This window comes from Phocoena sinus, chromosome 9 (assembly GCF_008692025.1).
Source record: "Phocoena sinus isolate mPhoSin1 chromosome 9, mPhoSin1.pri, whole genome shotgun sequence".
NCBI lineage: Eukaryota > Metazoa > Chordata > Mammalia > Artiodactyla > Phocoenidae > Phocoena > Phocoena sinus.
Genome location: NC_045771.1, coordinates 86,053,962 through 86,068,462, shown reverse-complemented (window position 1 = coordinate 86,068,462; position 14,501 = coordinate 86,053,962). Strand labels below are relative to the sequence as shown.

The window sequence follows — 14,501 nt, the reverse complement described above, 5'->3', positions numbered from 1 at the left end:
TTAGTGTCATCTTTACTTTTAAATTTCCAGTCAACTTAAAAGAAAGCTGAATTAAAGAAAACTAATTTTTTTTCCTACATAGATCTTTGAAAGCTTTTCTCTTAATTTCTACTTATGGGAGTTAGTAATATTTATTAAACATTTTATCTATCGGACTTTTTAGGTTTAAAAATTTCAAACTTCACTGAAGATCATTTGTAGGATGCGTTAGGTTAATTGACCTTTCTTGAGATTGGAGAGTTTCAAATATTATACTCACATTCAGTTTTAGCACAGTTACAGCCTTCTTATCTGCGGGTCATCTATCTAGCAGCTTTGGTTACGTGCAACCAAAAAATTCTCCGGAGCAACCCTAACAGATAAAACAAATTATATCTAGCAAATATAATCACATATTATGTTAGAGAGTCACCAGAACCATTAACCAGATTTGATTTGCTCTATTGTTTTCTTTTGATTTTAAATTTAATTTTCTTGAGAATACGTGTGAATACTTTGAAAGATTTAGTATTTCAAGACTTTTTGAAAACAAAAATAACAGCCCCTATTGGTACCCTTTCCTGTCCTTATCCAACCTCTGAGTTCTGCTCCCTGGAGGCAGTTGGTGTTTCAAAGTTCTGCTACTCTTCATCCTGGTAGGGAGTAGGGGAGGGTGGGTTGCAAATATAGGGTGTGAAGTTGGGGTTTTCATAATTACTTTTTGGGGAATACTGACATTTGTGGGTAGGAATTGGATACAAAATATCATGCAGTATTCTAAATTAGAGTTGGCAAACTTTTTCTGTAAAGGATCGGGTGGTAAGTGTTTTAGGCTTTGAGGGCCATAGGTCTCTGTGGAAACTACTCAACTCTGCTTTTACAGGACAAAAGCAGCCATAGACAATGTGTAAATGAATGAAATGAATGGCATGACTGTGTTTCAATAAAACTTAATTTACAGAAACCAGCAATACATTAGATTTGGTCCACAGGCCTTAGTTTGCATACCTGTGCTCTAAGATAGCCTCATAGAGCTATCGTAGGGCACCAAAAAGAACTGCCCTGCTAAAAATGGAATAATGCCCTGTTGAATAACACTGTTTAGTTTTTTTTATGGTATTTACTTTTTTTTTATACATACCTACTTTGCCCAAGTTATAAAGGTGCAAAAGAAATTAAGTCATACAACCAAAATCAGTGACCAGATACCCATATTTATACCATAACTTCCTCTCTGTTTTCCCTGCTAGTTCCATGCTAAAACGCCATGAGGGAACAAGAGGGAGAAAAAACTATGGAAAGTCTGGGTCTCTGAGGCAGCCTTCAAATTTAAGATGATTATTAGCCTCTGCCACAAAGCAATTAATTGTCACTAAATAGTTATACAGTTTAGCGATCTGAGTGGTAACTGTTATTTAGAATCTACTCAGTTGTCTCCAGAAAGTAGTGGGCAAGGGGCCCACATTATAGATGTTTTTTGTTGATTTTTGTCTGTATGATAAGGATTTAGCTTTTTTATGATTTCTTTCCAATCCCCCTACCGCATCCTCCCAGTGAGTAAAATTTTGGTTAAATCAGTATTCAAGGCTTATGTTTGTGTGTGCAGTATTTAGAGCAACATCATGTAGTATCTGTGATAATATTTCCTGTCTGTGCAACAGTTTTTATGTTTTCTTTGTTTTTCTAGTTCTTGAAAGTCTCTGACAGAACTGAACAACTTTTGTTGTAGTCAGTCACATTCAGGTATTCTACCAATTTCTTTTTTTCCTTTCTTGGGAATGACCCTCCTAGAACTCTGTGACCTCCTGCTCCATTCTTGGATGGATTGTTCTCAAGTCATGCCTCTCATCTGCCATCGTGGTATTTCCTTTTATCATCAGCCTGAGAGTTCCTTTCACTGCTCTTTGGTCATATAGATTTGTGTTCCTCTTAAATATAGGCTTGTAAAAAAAAAAATCCTTTTCTTGCAGGAGGGACCCCTTCCAGGGCCTGAGAGTGGGCTCTTGTCCAACACTCGTAAATGAATTGTCTGAGGGGACACACGTGCTGACAAAGCAAGAGACTTTATTAAGGGGCACCCGGGTGGAGAGCAGGAGGGTAAGGGAACCCAGGAGGACTGCTCTGCCATGTGGATTGCAGTCTCGGGTTTTATGGTGATGGGATTAGTTTCCGGGTTGTCTCTGGCCAATCATTCTGACTCAGGGTCCTTCCTGGCGGCGCACGCATCACTCAGCCAAGATGGATTCCAGTGAGGAGGATTCTGGGAGGTTGGTAGGACATATGGACTGGCATCTCCTATTGACCTTTCCCAAATTCTTCCAGTTGGTGGTGGCTTGTTAGTTCCATGTTCCTTACCAGGACCTCCTGTTGTAAAACAACTCATGCAGATGGTTATTGTGGTGCCTGGCCAGGGTGGGTGGTTTCAGTCAGTGTTTCCCCTAACAGTTATATAACATTTATTATGTGCCAGGCATTTTCTAGATGCTTTACATATATTAACTAATTTAACATAGGTAAATGAATGAAATGAGACAGAGGGTCTGTTTCCTGTCTCTGGACATTAGTGGGTGAAGCTCTGTCGCCTGAAGCTGTTGTAATGAACTTGCTCCCCAGAAGGGAGCTTGACAGCTGGCCAAGTCTGGCAGAGTTGAAAGATGGAAAGGTCCTGAGTTTTTAAGGATTTTTTGAGCCATGGAATTAATTAACTCTGGAATTGTCTTATCTTGGGACTTCTTACTGTATGAGATAATAAATCCCCTTATTTTTTCAGTCACTTGAAGTTTATTTCCTTGCAGCTGAAGGCATGTTAAGTGATAACCAAGAAATGCTTTCTGATGGCATGTGGTTTCCTGTATAGTGCTCTTTTGCCTCTGAATGCTTATAATAGTAGATGTAAAATTAAGATCTACCAAATAGAAGTACTGAGCCTCAGACAAATGGGTTTATCACATTTTGTCTTTTAAGCTTTTTTTTTCCTTGAACCATATTCTCATAGGTACCATTAAATCTTTAATGTAATTTTAGACTACTGTGCCTTATAGTATGATATGGTTGAAAGAGCACTTGTATTCGATTTTGTGACATTTATCAGCTTGTAATATTGAATGTGTTAATCTCTCTGAGCCTCAGTTCCTTCTTTTGTAATCTGAGGATGGTAGTGCTTCCTCTCTGTGCCTCACAGGGTTATGAAGGAGTGAATCAACTTTAAATATAGTTTTTTAAAAGGTTTTTAAATTGGTTTATGAATTGTTGAATAAATATGAAGTATCACTCTTAAAAAGAATACTAGTAATGCATCTTATGACTTGGAATTTAGTAGATGAGACATTGGAGTGGTGGTCAGTACTCTGCAGTTTCTTTAATGACCAGCAGGAGTATGTGCTGCACATACTTCTTCCATCTGACCAAAGAGGTGGGTATGTGACTAAGACCAGACCAGAAATGGTACCTCATTTCCTTGGCCACAGTGATGGGTTCAGGTAAATCTGACGACCCAAACTGTCCTGCTATAGTTTTTTGTTTTTGTTTTGTTTTGTTTTGTTTTTAATTAGAGCTGCTGGAAAAGACTCTTTTGCTTCTTTCATTTAGGAACTTTCATTTAGAAGTATGAAAGTCTAAGCATGTTACCACGACATGGAAAAAGTTTTAGAAGAAGAGAATGAGAGAGCACAGAGAGTCGTCAGGAATAGGGAAAAAGCAGACAGCCACAGGCCAGCAGGTGCTCTTGTCCCTGGATTCATTCCACCCTGAGATTAGCTTCACCCCTGACCTTTGAGTTGTTTAGCCAATAAATTTTCCTTTTTAAAGAAAAAATTATTTATTTATTTTTGGCTGCATTGGGTCTTCGTTGCTGCGTGTGGGCTTTCTCTAGTTGTGGCGAACAGGGGCTACTCTTCATTGTGGTGCATGGGCTTCTCATTGCGGTGGTTTCTCTTGGCACAGGGGCTTCAGTAGTTGTGGCTCGCGGGCTCTAGAGCGCAGGCTCAGGAGCTGTGGCACACGGGCTTAGTTGCTCCGCGGCATGTGGGATCTTCACAGACCAGGGCTCGAACCCGTGTCCTCTGAATTGGCAGGCGGATTCTTAACCAGTGCGCCACCAGGGAAGTCCTTAAACTTCCCCTTCTTGTTGAAGATAGTTTGAATTGGACTTATACTTGTAAAAGAGTGTCCCGACTAATGCATAGAGAATATATGTTTTATTGTGGTATATAATATATACACAAAACCACACAGATTATTATTTATTATATATAATATATTTACATATTTACACATATATTTACAAACTGACCAACTGCTTGTGTTCAGAACTGTTTGTATCCTGTTTATAAAATAGGACTCAGATCGAGAAACAGAATGTTACCGGCTTTACAAAACCTTCAGGCTCCCTTTTAGTCACAGCCTGACCCCTTTGAGAGTGACCACTGTAGGAGACAGTATATCTTCATGGTAACAAGAACATAGGTTTTGGGGTTGGAAAGCAGAGATTTGAATCCTTGTTCTTGAAAGCCTGTATAATTCTGGACAGATTGTGTCTCTGAATTTCACTTTCTTCATATATATAAACACTGACTTTTATATTTTAAATGATGATGATACATGCAAAGTGTTAGCAAAGTGCTCTACACAGGGTAAGCCTTCAATAAATGAGAGTTATTTCTATTATTATTATCTCATATTCATACACTTATCAGAGGAATTTTTCCCCAGACTTATCAGAGTGCTTTATTTCATGGATTCTAAAAATTCTCATGAGGCTAAAAAGATTCTTACTTGTAAAGGAGAAACCTAAAATGTCAGTCTTCTAATACCCATCCAATATTAGAACAGTAAGTATTTAGTTGATATTTGTCTAACACTTGTACAGCAGAGATATGATTAAGTATAATTTATAAGCCTTAACTTTCTTTGCTTCAATCAATGCTCATGTTTTCCACCATTTCCTTTTCAATGTCACTTACTTGCCAAAAATAAGTCTTTTCCTAGCGTAAATACATTGGTTAGTTTAGTTACTGAAATATGTACCTTTTCACCTAAGATTTTTCTCCTGCGTTTTGGTCATGAAGTTCTTAAAATTTTCCACCCTCATGCTCTCTCCAGTTTGGGTATTTCTAAAATAAATAATTTGAGTTTGAATTTTATTTACAAGGAAGAAAGAAACTATGCTATGCAGTAGTCAAGATGGTTTGACTTTAGAGATCATCTAGTTCCTGTTAAACATTTTGCTTTACAGATGAGAAACCTGATGCCTGTAGATCTAATAAGTTGATCATAGTCATGAATTAATGATAAAACCAAAACTCAGATCTGCTGACTTTCAGGCCACTCTTTTCTCCTGTACTAAAGTTGCTTTGAAAAACACACTGAAGAAACTTTTATAAAATTCATTTGTTTAATTTGAAAGGTTTTTTTTTTTGACTGTTTAAAAGAGCTCTTCATTTAATCTGTAGATAAACCTTAATGAAGAATGTTTATGTTCCCATATTCCTCTTTCAGCTTCTGCAACTAGGTGCAGAACTTTCTGACAGCCTCAGTTGTCTCATCAGTATAAGAATATATATAGTACTAGTATGTACAGTATAAGATTGCAGATGCTTTCCAAAGCGCTTACCAAAGGTTAGTACTTTAGCACAGTCTAAAGTACTATCTGGATAAATGGTTCATTTCTTCCTCTGCACAGTTTTTCCTAATTCTACATAGGGAAGATGAACAGTATAACTTCTGTAGGCATACCTGTAGTCACTCTCAGTAGCAATTTTGGCTACCTGGATTCTTGCAATTACAGCAAACCTTTTCTTGCCCAATGACGATAGTGGTCAAGGTCCCTCAGATTCTAATTCTGGGGAATCTGGACTGAGCACCCAGGAGCAAGTTATCTTAACTTTTTCTCCATATTAATTTTACCTTATATAGGTAAGTGGAAGGAAGCTAAACAGTTTAATGTGTTTGATTTTGAATAACTTAAATGTTTTATGATCTCATTTTTTATTTCACATGATTGAATGAGCAGCAATAATATGTTAGGTATTTTCTAAAATACAAATGTAACCAAGATAAGTTAATACTCTTGGCATTAATTTAAATTGCTTTAAAAATATGATACAGCTTTTCATGCTATTTATAGTAAACTGTTAGAAATATGTAAACAAGGAAGGTACTGTAGTCTTGATTCCTAATATGTATGCATCATTTAGTTGGGGTTATGTTTTAGAATAATAAACCAGAGTATATCTTATTATAAATATTAAAATAATGCAGTTAAGGCATATACCTTCTTTCCTTGTCTCATGCTGCGTTATTAAGGAAAGGGAAGCATTAGGTAATTCATCAAAATGACATAATAGCTAACATTTTGAGCTCTTATATGTCTGTTACTGTTGTTAGCTCAATATGTATTAGCACACTTAATCTTTATGGTTACCCTGTGGTTACTAATAATATTACCTATTTTAGATATTTTTAGAGCTGAGTAGATTGTACTTCAGGAAGAGTTTTGTATATTCTCCTTTCCTTTTTTTTGTGTTGAGAAATCAATATTTTATTTATTTATTATTGGCGTATAGTTGCTTTACAGTGTAGTGTTAGTTTCTGCTGTACATCAAAGTGAATCAGTTATACGTATATATATATCCCCTCTTTTTTAGATTTCCTTCCCATTTAGGTCACCACAGAGCACTGAGTAGAGTTCCCTGTGCTATACAGTAGGTTCTCTTTAGTTATCTGTTTTATGCATAGTAGTGTATATATGCCAATCCCAGTCTCCCAATTCATTCCTCCCCTTCCCCCCTTGGTATCCATAAGTTTGTTCTCTACATCTGTGTCTCTTTTTCTGCTTTGCAAATAAGTTCATCTGTACGATTTTTCTAGATTCCACATATAAGTGATATTATACGATATTTGTTTTTCTCTTTCTGACTTCACTCTGTATGACAGTCTCTAGGTCTATCCATGTCTCAGCAAATGGCACTATTTCGTTCCTTTTTATGGCCGAGTAATATTCCGTTGTATATATGTACCACATCTTCTTTATCCATTCCTCTGTTGATGGACATTTAGGTTGCTTCCAGTCCTGGCTATTGTAAATAGTGCTGCAATGAACGTTGGGGTGCATGTGTCTTCTTGAATTATGGTTTTCTCCAGGTATATGCCCAGGTCTGGGATTGCTGAGTCATATGGTAGTTCTATTTTTAGTTTTTTGAGGAGCCTCCATACTGTTTTTCATAGTGGCTGTACCAATTTACATTCCCACCAACAGTGTAGGAGGAAATCCTCTCCAGCATTCATTTTTTGTAGATTTTTTGACGATGGCCATTCTGACTGGTGTGAGGTGATACTTCATTGTTGTTTTGATCTGCATTTCTCTAATAATTAGTGATGTTGAGCATCTTTTCATGTCCCTCTTGGCCATCTGTATGTCTTGTTTGGAGAAATGTCTTCCACCCAGTTTTTGATTGAGTTGTTTGTTTTTTTTGATATTGAGCTGCATGAGGTGTTTGTATATTTTGGAGATTAATCCCTTGTCCTTTGCTTCATTTGCAAATATTTTCTCCCATTTTGAGGGTTGTCTTTTCATCTTGCTTACGGTTTCCTTTGCTGTGCAAAAGCTTTTAAGTTAATTAGGTCTCATTTGTTTATTTTTGTTTTTATTTTCATTACTCTAGGAGGTGGGTCAAAAAAGGTCTTGCTGCGATTTATGTCAAAGAGTGTTCTGCTTATGTTTTCCTCTAAGAGTTTTATAGAGTTTGGCCTTATATTTAGGTCTTTAATCCATTTTGAGTTTATTTTTGTGTGTGGTGTTAGGGAGTGTTCTAATTTCATTCTTTTACATGTAGCTGTCTAGTTTTCCCAGCACCACTTACTGAAGAGACTGTCTTTTCTCCATTGTATATTCTTGCCTCCTTTGTCACAGATTAGCTGACCATAGGTGCTTGGGCTCATTTGCTTTCTTAATAGGCCTGACAGCTTCCCAGCTGGCAAGGCAGCCATGGAGAGTCAGTAGAGACAGAAGTATCTGACAATGATTAGGGGCTAAATGCCACCCTTCCCAGGTACTTCTTAGTGATCAGAGCCAAGGCAAAAGAATATAGGGTGGTTTTTGTGTAAGGATGTGAATTAAATTACTGATGGGTAAGGCCTCATTTGTGGAGCCAGTACATCTGGTTTTGAATTGCTGTATTCTGCTACTTACTGTTAAAATTTGTACAACCTAAATTTTTGTAACTATAAAATAGGGATAGCAATAATCTCTACTTCATAGAATTGTGAGGATTTATTAAGTTAGTACATGGAAAGTGTGTCTGGCATTTGATAAATAATATCAAATGCTGTTTCTTGTTATTATTATTAACAGCATTAACTGCCTCAACTGGCACTTAATATCTTTTAGTAACCAGGGGTGGGGCCTTCCATCCATGTTAGGGTCCCAGTCAGTTCATGCTACAGTGTAGGTGTTATTTTAAAGACAGATACCTCTTATGGACATCTTGCGTGATGTAAAGGGTTTTTTTAATGAATGCCAACACTTTTTTCACTTTTACTTTCAAGTTTCCCATAATTTTCATACATGTATTATTTTTCAAACAATACTCCTGATACTGATGTTATTATTACATGATTTCCTGAGTGGAAGGATTGGGGGAGAGATTTCTAGAAAATGGGAAATTTAATAATTTCAAACAAGTTACATATACATATTTTCAGAGGAATCCTAAAATTCCAAATAATATAAATTTAGCAGTTATTTGTACAGCATAGACAATTTCTTTATATTAACATTTTCTTAGTTGCAGTGAACTATAATTTTCACTACATAATGTTTTGATATCTCAAATCCTTTGGGAAGTAAATCCTATAAATATTCAAGTTAATATTAGGGCAATATTAAAATTAATAATCTAGAATATACACACACACACACAAAGCAGAAGCAGTCTTCTAGATACAGGGATGGAAAGCCTGCTAGGAGTCAAAACTTAATGGAAAATTCTTTTCATTCCAAATTCTGACTATATATATATATATTTTCCTTTAAATGCTTGTCATGTTATTTTATTTAAAGAAATTTTACAAAAACATAGCTATTCCATTTTTACAAAAGAGCTTTATTGACATGTAACTTAAAAGTGATAAAATTCACTTGTTTTAAGTGTACAATTCAATAATTCTTACTAAATTTATGGTATTATACAACCATCACCACAGTCTAATTTCAGAAGATTTCTATCAAAAGAAATGTATTGCTCATTTGTAGTCACTCCTCCTTCCCATCCCCACCACCATGAATCCACTGATCTACTTTTTGTATCTTATAGATTTGCCTTTTCTGCCATTAGTGTCTTTTGTGTCTGGCTTCTTTACTTAACGTGCTGTTTCTGAGTTTCACTCCTGTTGTAGCATGTGTGAGTACTCCATTCCTTTTTATTGCTGAGTAGAATCCCATTGTATAGGTGTACCAGATTTTGTTTATTCACAGTTGATGGACATTTGGATTGTTTCCACTTTTTGACTATTATGAATGGTGCAGGTATAAACATTCATGTACATACCTTCATATGGACATACATTTTCATTTATCTTGGGATAATAACTAGGAGTGGAATTACCAGGTCATAACTGCCAAACTGTTTTCCAAAGCGACTGCTTCATTTTACATTCCCACAAGCATTATATGAGGATTTTAGTTTCTCCACATCCTTGCCCAAACCTGTTATTGTCTGTCTTTTTTTCTTTTTGGCCGTGCCGTGCGGCGTGTGGGATCTTAATTCCCTGAATGGGATCGAACCTGTGCTCCAGCAGTGGGAGCGTGGAGTCTTAACCACTGGACCTCCAGGGAAGTCCCATGTCTTTTTTAATTATAGACATTTTAGTGGTTGTGAAGTGCCATCTCTTGGTGGTTTAATTTACATAGTCATTTCTTTTAATTGATTATTTTGGTATTATTATTTTAATCTACAGTTTGATACAGTAAAAAATCTATGGAATTATCCTATTCATGTGTTCCTTTGGTTTTACTAGACTGATGAAACCCTGTTCAGGGAATTTACAAGGTTGGCAGAACCTTTAAACCTAAAACAAGTTGTGTTTAGGGGGTAAATCATGCCCCATACCTCTTATAAAGTAGTTAAACAGTTCAGTTGAGAAGATATTTTAAATATATACATTTATGTTTCTTTTTTTTTTTTCTTCACGCTACGCGAAGTGTGTTGGTGTGGGATCTTTTCTCTTCCAGGTTTGCATTAAGTCTTACATGCAAAGAAAGCAATAAAATTGGACTTTTAAAAACTACAATCATGAATACAAAGGAAAAGTGATAGCTATTCTTGGGAATGTGATTGATTAGAAACAAATCTTGGGACTTCCCTGGTGGTCCAGTGGGTAAGACTCCACGCTCCCAGTGCAGGGGGCCCGGGTTTGATCCCTGGTCAGGAAACTAGATCCTGTGTGCATGCCGCAACTAAGAGCCCGTATGCCACAACTAAGAAGTCCATATTCCGCAACTAAGATTCCACATGCCACAACTGGGACCCGGCGGGGCCAAAATAAATAAATTGATAATAATAAATATATAAGTGGAATGAATGAATGAATAAATAAATATTAGAAAACCTAAATCTTGGCAAGTCAAAGAATGGATATATCTGAAATAGGTGGTATGTTTACTTAATTCTTATCTAAACAAGTAATTTGAAATGGGTTTGCTACTAAGAGATAGTAGTTTCCACAGATCGCTATTATTTTGAGAAAAGAAAATAAAGATTTATCTTGGAAGGTAGCACTGTGTAATGGAACGCCAGCCTATGGGTATCTGTATCTGTAAATGGGATCCAAACTGTATCTTAAAAGCTGTCTGACATGGGCAAGTTATTTCAACCTCTGTGAGACTCAATTTCTTCATCTTCAAAATAGGGGTAAAAATGTTGACTTAAAAAAATTTTTTTTAATTGAAGTATAGTTGATTTACAATGTTGTGTGAATTTCTGTTGTACAGTGAAGTGATTCAGTTATGTATATATTCTTTTTATATTCTTTTCCATTATGGTTTATCACAGGATACTGAACATAGTTTCCTGTGATATACAGTAGGTCCTTGTTGCTTATCCATTTTAAATGTCATAGTTTGCATCTACTAACCCCAAACTCCCAGTCCATCCCTCCCTCATCCCCCCTCCCCATTGGTAACCATAAGTCTGAATGATTTTGAGAAAGTTCTCACACAGAGTCTGAGAGTTTTAAAAATAAACATTCCCTTTCACTTTGACACAATTTTAATTTGTACCACATACAGATATGCTTGAGTCTTAATAACTTGAAAATCAACCAGGAGAAAAAAACAAAAAGCAGGGCCCCTGTGGTCAGACATGCTATGTTTGAGTCTGGTTCTTTGATTTGCTGTCTTATGACTCTGGGCAAATTATTGAACTTTTCTATGTCTGTTTAATTTTCTTTAAAAAATGAGGATTAAATGATATTGTATAAGTAAAATAATTGGCCCAAGGCTTCCTATTTCATGGTTGTTGAACTAGTTGAATAATAATAGCAGGTGACATTCATTGAATGCTTACTATGTGCTACATACTGTCCTAAGTATGTTACCTGCATTTAATTATCACAACAACCTTATGAAATAGGCATTACTGCCATTATCCTGAATTTGTAACTGAGGAAACTAAGATTCAGAGAAGTCTAGTGGTTTCCCCACAGTCACGTAGAGAATGCGTGATGGAGCCAGAATTTAAACCCAGTTGGAATAGGCTACAGAATCTGCACTCCCTTAACTGAGAGTGATTCTGCTCCTAACATGATACCCAAATCTGGCCTATTTCTTCTGCCACTTTTCTTTCCCTTTGCTGTGGGCTTTCAGGTGGTTGTGGGTGGTGGCATTAAATATGTCCTGTGTGTCTTGTCTCCTGCTTGGACTGTAATCCATGACAGAGCAACAATTGCTCAATAAGTGGAGCAGCAGTTACGCAGTTACTGTTTATTCATACAACTCTCATTTTAGCTTAAATGTATTTGCTTAGTCTATTGGAAGTCTTGTACGTATCCTGACTAGCTTGGTTTTGGTCATTGTTATTTAAGTAAGTTAATTTTTATAAATGCGTGTTTGGCTAGGAGAATTATGATCTGTGTTGTCGCTGAATGCCTTGTCTTGGACGAGGTGAGAAGATGAAGTTTTTTTGGGGGGGAGGAAGTTTTTTTCCTTAAGCTTCATGTATAAAATATGTGCAGCACTGTTAGTGGTAAAGTGAAGACAAAGTAGAATTTATATTTGGCCTTTCACTGTATTTTGATGATTTAGAAGCTAAAGAAATGAATCCTTATTTTTTTTAAATTAAGCTGTTTAAGTAATGAATAGCTTTTAAAAAGTATTTTAAATAGTTTAATAATTTCCATTCTAATTGTTGAAATAACATTTATTGGAAAATTCTAATAATTATTAATTGCGTAATGTTAAATTTTATAGTTTTGGCTGTAAAAGCTTTAACACCTGGGAATTAATGTTATAGGATTGTTAAATAGAACTCTAGTATTCACCCTGAGTAATGTGTTTTTGACCCTCTGATTGATAAAGTAAGGCATATTTGAATTATTTTCCTATGATTAATAATAGCACCTAATAATGTTTTTGTCCTCACTAGCAGGATCTTCTCACAATTCATGATGCAAGGTTAGGTTAAGTAGAAAAGTAGCAGTTAAATTATCTTTGCCAAGATGACTTCTTGGGAAAAGTTTTTAATTGGACAGTACCTTGATTAATAAATTCACTGAGAACACACTGCCATATACTAGCAAGTTGGAAAATAAACAATCTTCATAAATTATGCAGAGTGGTGTTGGTTTGCATTAACAGCAATGTTCTCGTTAAAGTTAGGCCAGGAAAAAACACCACTGTGTTCTGCTTCTACTTTTCACTACACACGTCAACTGTGCCAACAGCAGACAGCCAAGACCTGGGAAGGAAAGACAAACCAGGACTATGTTGGGCCCCTCAGAATTTCTAGAAACTTCTCTGTTGTATTAATTTTATTCACCTCTATTAGTCATCCATCTCTGTTTCTCCTGTTCACCTCACATTGGAATGGAAAGAGAATTTGGCTCAGTTTGAGTCACCTGTCTAGCCTGGGATCACTGTGGAGGAGGGGTGTGTATAGGATCAAATTACACAGGTATGGTCCTTTAAAGTCCTCCTCAGAGTATAGCAGGACTTCATTCCTTTATTCTTAGTGATTTAATGATTTTTCTTAAGTATAAATGAGAGGTGTTAAATCAACTATATACTTGCTTTTTAATCTTTAGGTTACAGATTACAGCTGCCAATTGAAGATGGGGGCTTGACACTTGGGGGCTATTGAGGACCCCTGATATTACACTGTATCACTAGCTCTAAGGGTTAATCTTTTTAATCTCTTGAGGACTAAAAGGGAATACCAAGAGAGCATTCAGGAGAGGTAGTCCATGGCTGCTTCCTTCTGCCATATGGCTAGCCCCTACTGGTTGCTACAGAGGCCAAAGAGCTGATGAGGGCCTTCTCTCCTTGGCTTCTTCCAGAACTTGGAGTTCTCCCAGTTCTACCACAGAGCTGTTTGCCAGGTTCCCTTCCTTCCATTCCCTCCCTTTCCTGTGTGAATCAGTTGAATTCATTCATCACCGCCTAATGCAACTTAAGTTACCCGTCTGCCGCAAGAGTCCTGTATGGAATGTTGTGGTTTTCTTGGGCACTTCAAATATTTTAGCATTTTGCCTCTTTAACTCATTTTTTCCCTTGATATTCTAGGACGTAGGTATCTATCTATCTGCCCTTTTATAGTACTAGAATTTCTGACAGTTTTGTTATTAAAATTTCTGTTATATAACTCATAGGAAAAGCCTTATTTATTTTTATAATGAGACAAATTGATTTTGAGAAGTGGCAGTTGCTTTTCTAATGACTTGCCCCCTCTATCACAGTACTTTTCCATGAGAAAATGTATTCAAAACCACCTAGCCCAGTACCTAATATGTGATGCTACTCAGATGATATTAGCTTCCATTTCCTCTTGATTTTTTTAATGATGTGTCAATCATAGTTTAAAAGTAATACATGTCTACAATACGAAAAGTGGAAAATGCAGGTAAGTATAATAAAGTCACACAATTACCCTACTGTTAACATTGTGAATTTTCCCCAACAAAATTAGGATTATATTCTATTTAGGTTTTTATTTACTGTTTTCATGTAAAGGTACTTTCCCATGTCACTAAATACCCTTTTAAAACATAATTTTAAAGAGTATAATATTGTTATATAAATATGCCATAATTTGTTTATTAAACCCTTCTCCTATTTACATATAGCGTTCATGTCATTGAACTAATAATCTCTTCTTTAATAGCTTTATAGATAGAGATTTTTGAGTAAACAGAGAGGAACATTTTCAGGCTTTTGAGACATCAGTCCTTATATATGTAACCAGTCTCCCATCTCAGCTGCCATACCATCCCATTCAAGCTCTTTATTCTAGACCTTCTTTGTCTTTCTTGGG

General features: G+C 36.1%; 1 protein-coding gene across 8 annotated transcripts in view; it reads left to right on the top strand.

Annotated features, from left to right (window-relative positions):
* PHTF2 (putative homeodomain transcription factor 2) overlaps nucleotides 1-14,501 on the top strand; it is a 167,244-nt gene that overhangs the window by 31,487 nt on the left and 121,256 nt on the right. The window lies entirely within an intron of this gene.